Source organism: Neofelis nebulosa, chromosome 6 (genome assembly GCF_028018385.1).
Source record: "Neofelis nebulosa isolate mNeoNeb1 chromosome 6, mNeoNeb1.pri, whole genome shotgun sequence".
Taxonomy (NCBI): domain Eukaryota; kingdom Metazoa; phylum Chordata; class Mammalia; order Carnivora; family Felidae; genus Neofelis; species Neofelis nebulosa.
In genome coordinates this window covers 12,554,862-12,561,016 of record NC_080787.1, presented here as the reverse complement: position 1 = coordinate 12,561,016, position 6,155 = coordinate 12,554,862, and the positions used below count along the sequence as shown (strand labels likewise).

At 45.5% G+C, this 6,155-nt stretch overlaps 1 long non-coding RNA gene across 2 annotated transcripts; it reads right to left on the bottom strand.

Moving 5' to 3' along the window:
• Positions 1–354: 354 nt before the first annotated feature.
• On the bottom strand, positions 355–5,913 carry LOC131513408 (uncharacterized). 2 transcript variants are annotated; one of them, XR_009262564.1, is made up of 3 exons: positions 5,780–5,913; positions 2,034–2,162; positions 355–735 (listed from the first exon to the last, which is right to left on the bottom strand). It is a non-coding gene; the product is annotated as an uncharacterized LOC131513408 (long non-coding RNA). The 2 variants fall into 2 exon arrangements; XR_009262565.1 differs by lacking the exon at positions 5,780–5,913 and adding an exon at positions 5,691–5,735.
• Positions 5,914–6,155: the final 242 nt, after the last annotated feature.

The window sequence follows — 6,155 nt, the reverse complement described above, 5'->3', positions numbered from 1 at the left end:
GGCCCGGGCTAGCTGGGAGGCTAGTTCAGTAACCCGCGAGTGAGGTGATGGGGTGTGGACGAGTGGGTGGCTGGAGCCAGTGAGCTTGTTTTGTTTTTTGTTTAACTTTGACAATGCCAGGTGCCGGTGAAGAGGTAACAGCCAAAGTCTCTGGGCATGATTGTCTTGTCCTCAAGGCTCTGGGGACCTCAAACGAGAGGTGGGAGCCAACAAGACCCAATGGCGAGTGGCTCCAGGGGGTTAAAGAAAACGGAAACGCCAGGTTTTACACTTAAATCGCTGGGGAACTGAATAGTAGTGCTATACAGCAGGATGGGGGAAATTAGGAAGCAACGCGCGTTTTGGAGAGAAAATTATTAATTATTTATTCAAAACGTCGGGCCTTCGGCAGGTGCAAATGACCATAGGAAGGTCGTCTCCTGTGGAAAGTCCCTTCCCCAACTCCGGTCTTACTTTTCCACCCCCCCCACAGTCTGTGAGCTCCTGAAGGGAGGAGATCATGCCTTCCTGTATCTCCAGCACCAAACACACACCAGTAGATGCTAAATAAATCCATTTTAAAGGAATTAATGAATGGAATTGGACGCAGAGAAGAGGTGCAGGCTGGGGAGGACAAGCTTGGAGGATGCAGGCCACTTTCCGAGGTGACAGTTAAAGCTTTGAGAAATAGTACAACTGAAGCGGGTGGCCGTCCGATCTGCCATCGGTTGGATGCCACAATAATAGGAGGCAGTGCTAGAGAAGGACAGTGAAAACAATGTTTTTAAGATTTTATCTTGAAGTGATCTCTGCACCCAGCGTGGGGCTCAGACTCACAACCCCAAGATCAAGAGTCACATGCTCTACGGACCGAGCCAGCCAGGTGCCCCTGGTAAAGCACAACTTTAATCTTTGGCCTAACATTCAGGTGTCAGAGATCATGATGATCAAATAAGGAAGAAGGCAGGAGTCTGAGACATTGCCATCCATCCAGGGCTTTCACAAAATGAAAAGTAATTTTTCATTTGCCAGTCAGTTCAAGGTTCACTCACCCTTATCACGGTTGTCACGCAGCATTATAATAGGCATCAGTCAGGGACATAAAGGTATTCTGCGAGTGACGTGTCTGACTTCTGGGTACTGGTAATTATATTTTATGCCATATCAAAGATCTGGTCTACCAGGAATATACTTGTTTGTTGGATATCGCTACTCTTAAAAAGCTGCTAAAAGCATGGAGCATGCTTCAGAATGCATTTCAGGGCACCTGGGTGGCTCAGTCAGTTAAATGTCCACCTCTTGATTTCGGCTCAGGTCACGATCTCACAGTTCATGAGTTCAAGCCCTGCATCGGGCTCTGAGCTGACAGCACTGAGCATGCTTGGGATCCTCTCTCCTCCTCTCTCTATGCCCCTCCCCTGCTCTCTTTCTCTCTCTCTCAAAAATAAATAAACTTTTTAAAAAAATGCATCTCAAGTATGATTGTAGAAGGCTGCCCCTTAAATTGCCAGCAAGATCTTTGTTTCACTTCCTGCCAGCATCAGGATATGGGGGTCAAGTTCTTCTGAATGCCAAGAGATAGATAATGATCCTGGCTGTTTTTTAGACACTGCTCTTACCTTCATAGCCTGGACCTGTAATTGAATTACCCTGGGAATTTTATGACATATTGATTGAACCTAATTAAGTCAAGGACCTGCTCTCTATTATCTGCCTTTGCAGCCTCTACACAGAACTATTCGATTCAAACAACATTTACTAAGCTACTAAGTACAAAGCCATGTGCTGAGTCTCTGCTAGACACAGAGATAAATAAGACAGAGTCCCTGTCGTCCACAGTCCTGGAGCAGTTAGCGTTTATATACAGATACTCTTGCACAGGAAAACTAAGATAAATACTGTAGAAGAAATGTGGAGAGCCATCACGACATTTACCATTAATTATTGGGTTGAGATGGTAAAGATCCAAACTATTTGTTTGAAATAGTATTGACTCTATCTACAGATTGGCAAACACTTGTTCTTAAAACAGGCCATAAGGAATACTGACTCACCTGGTCTTCTGTACTTTAGTTACTTCCTTCATAATTAACCCTGACACGTCCTTCAGGAAAGCGTCATTCCTCCGCTTCTGGATCCCTCGTCTGAACGTACACATTCATCACCCCAGCGGGGGTTCTCTCCTAGGGAAATGCAGGAACGTCTTTAGGAGGACCCTGGGTAGCCTTCCTTCCTTTACTTACAGAATCCCTGTTGCACATCCTGATTCCTTGATGTCCGGTCTGACTGCTATGGTTCAGCATTCCCGTGTGTGGCTCTCCCAGCACCTTAGCAAAAACTGTGTGGTGCTGAGCTAACACCTTTTACAGATCTGCCCAGCTCCTTCTTCAGGAGACAGACTACTGTTCTTACATACGTGCACCACGGCCGCGGCTATAAGCCAGGCATTCAAGAACTGGATGAAATCACCTTTTCAAACAGACATCAATCTACCCTCACTTTAGAGAGAAAATTATGTTTAAGGAAAATCATAGCCATGTTTCTAGAATACCGTTTTACATAATCCTGTCAAATAGCTTCCAGGTAAATGGCACCTGGTTTGATACATATTTCTACGTGTGTATCTGTGCGTGCATATCTTAATGCCTATATATATATAATATTATATATATTCGATGGGTGTATGTAAACTTGTAATTTTAAACTTCATGGTTATTTTCAGAAGCTGCACCCGCAATTAGAGCCAAATCCAATCCAAGTAGGCAGTAAGTGCTTTGATTGCATCACACAGACTTCCAGACTTCAACCGAATGTGTGGTTAATTTAAAACGAAATTACCATGCTTTCCTCCACATATTAGCCTGAACAAGTCACTTACCCTAAATCTGAGATACTTTTGCAAAATGGCAAATCTGCCCTTCTGAATCTGCAAAGTGGTTATGAGTAACAAATAGAATGATGTTGGGAAAACCACTTTACACGAAACAAGGCAGTCAGGATGATTATTAGTCAAAAGTATCTTCTGGACCTCTGGGTCCTTCCTTTGCTGTCTGGAAGCCACCAGGCAATTTAGCTATTGTTGATACTGAGGGTGGACTTCTTTGTGTCTTTCCGTTAAAACAACTCATGGTCTTGGACCCCAAACATCTCGGTCCGTAAGTTATTCTACTCAGGAAATTCTAGAACCTAACCTGTCATTTCTTCAAGAAGGGTTTTATTAAATGTTCCCCTGTGCCCGGCATAGCAATAGACCTTGGAGATGCTAAGACAGATAATTCACAGTCCCTGCACATAAAGGGCTTGGAACATAGCCGAAAGAAACAAATGAATGAATGCAGTAAAAATTTTATAGGTGCCATATAGAAGCCTGTACACAGAGAACAAAGAGCAGAGAGGAGGGAGTAGTTGAATCTGGCGTGGGCGGGAGTGTGACAGACCTTGCTGATTGCCTACCTAACAGTCGTGCCTTCTCCTCCCCACACCAGCTTCCACTAAATAGACTTGAAAGTCAAATGCTCTCTTTCTCACCCTCCCTACCAACTAAGCGCACATGTGACCTAGATGGGTTCAAAGAGATAAAACTGCACCTTTGCCGGGTGGTTTCTGCGAAAGTGTTGCTTTCTTAATAAAAGGGTTCATGGTAGATTGTATTTTTCAAAGACGGCCACAATATCTCCCACCCAGTGTGCTCTTCTTAATAACACGACTGTAAAACGCCTCCCATTAAGAGATAGAATCAATGTCCTCCACCCTTGACCCTGGAATGAGTTTATTTTTAGTCTTAGCCAACAGGGTGCAGTGGGAATGGCACTGTGACATAATATGGGTAGATCACGAAAATGCTATGCGTTTCCACCTATTCTTTTGGTATACGTGCTTCTGGAAGCCAGCAGCCATGCCGTGTGGAAGCCCAAGCTAGCCTCTGCCAAGAGACCTCACGGAGAGACTGTGTCTACATGTTCTGGATGACAGCACCATGGAGGTCCCAGCCAACAGCACCAACCACGAGACACAGGAGGCAGGACATCTCTCAGTGACAGTCCATGGCTGAATCGAGACTTCAAGTGTTCCCAGCTGAGACTTCAGACATTGTGGAGTAGGACAATCTTTCCCCATCTAGCATTCCTCTTTCTCCCTTCTTCCAGCCTTGATTCTAGGAGCTGAGCAGGGTGGGAGTAGGGGAAATCTTACAACCATGTGATAAAAGCATGATGTTGGGCGTGACGTGGTTGATCTGTTAAACCAACACCTGCAACTATCTCCAGACCTCCTAGAACGTGAGAAAAGTTAACACACTCTTGTGGGTCTAGGACACTGAATGCCAGATTCTCTGTTACTTGTAGTTAGAAGCACCCCTAACTTATACATGTGGTCCCTGCTGGTAAGATCTGGTGGGTTCGTGGGGGATTAAAATTTGATTTTAAAAATGTGGATGTCTGTCTAATCAGAATAAAAGTAGACATAGCAATTGTAGCCTGGTCTTCTGAGAAGTTTGGCTGTGAAGGAAATGAGGGAAATGAATTGGTGGCTAGGGGGAGCCTATGGGCAAATTTTATAGTCCATAAGGAAATACCTAGTAAAGCCATAGAGATTAAAAGCAGGAAACAGGGTCACCTGGGTGGCTCAGTCAGGTAAGCGTCTGACTTCGGCTCAGGTCATGATCTCACCGCCTGTGAGTTCGAGCCCCACGTCAGGTTCTGTGCTGACAGCTCAGAGCCTGGAGCCTGCATCGGATTCTGTGTCTCCCTCTCTCTCTGCCCCTCCCCCGCTCATGCGCTCACTCGCTCTCTCTCGAAAATAAACATTAAAAAATTGTTTTAAAAAGAAGTTAAGAGAATAATGTCAGCAATGATTGTTACAGTTCAACCCTGCTCTCGCCCTCTCTGTCTTCAGCTAATCTCAAAGACTCTCTTGGGAATTTTTAAAACAGAGCTGGCTTCACGGGTGTGCAACCTAGATAGATTCACAAGGGCCTCATGCTTAGAAGGACTCCATGTTTGACTTAATGCTCTACAGTTTCTGTGTTGAAAGTCTTAATACATTTTGAACAAGGGGACTTGTTTTCATTTTGCACTGATTCCTGCAAATACATAGACGATCCTGCCTAAGAAAGTTTTCTGTTCCCGGGGCGCCTGGGTGACTCAGTCGGTTGAGCGTCCGACTTCGGCTCAGGTCACGGTCTCGCGGTTTGTGGGTTCGAGCTCCGCATCGGGCTCCGTGCTGACAGCTCAGAGCCTGGAGCTTACTTCCGATTCTGTGTCTCCCCCTCTCTCTGCCCCTCCCATGCTCATGCTCTCTCACTGTCTCTCAATAATAAATAAACGTCTAAAAAATATTTTCTTGTAAATAAAAAAAAAGTTTTCTGTTCCCATTACCCACTCATATGCAGTGCTAAGAAACAACTCGGACTTTTATTACCCATGGATCTTAAAGGGCAGTATATTCTGTTTTTATGCAACATGGACACATCCTCAGACGGCTATCAAGTCAGTGGTCTTTTCCAGGTGGTGAATTTTCCAGCCCCGTGGAATCCTCAGAGACTCCTACAGATCCTTATTAAAACCCTGCCATTCAGGTCCAGGGGCCCTCCGCCCAGCACCTGCACCAACACGATCACATGTGCTAGCAGACCTGGGAAGCAATTCCTCAAGAACTATACCACCTGTCACCCAGATGACCGGGCGGTTTAGTGGCCCACGGCGGACTAATACCTTCCAGATGACCCGCTGAAGTATTCCTTCCGCAGCAATTACGAATCCTCTCGTTCATTCTCCCATCTACCCTGGAACTACAACTGTACCTGTGGAATAAGCTCCGGGTCAATCCTGGGGACACACTTCATGGAGCAAAGGCTTGGTATGAAGTCTCTAAACACTGCAGCCAGTTAAAGGGGATCCTCTATAGATGGCATGACCTTCGTTGCCACACTCTATCTTCAACCTGAGTGTAGTTGACATGTAATGTTACATTAATTGCAGGTGTATGATACAGTGATTCAACAATTCTAGACATCATGCCATGCCTGCCAGGAGGGTAGCTCCCATCGGGCACCGTACAGTGCTGTTACAACGTCATTGACTATACTCCCTACGCTGTATCTTTTATTCCCATCACTTATTCATTCCACAGCTGGAAGCCTGTATCTCCCACTCCCCTTCACCCATTTTGCCCATCCC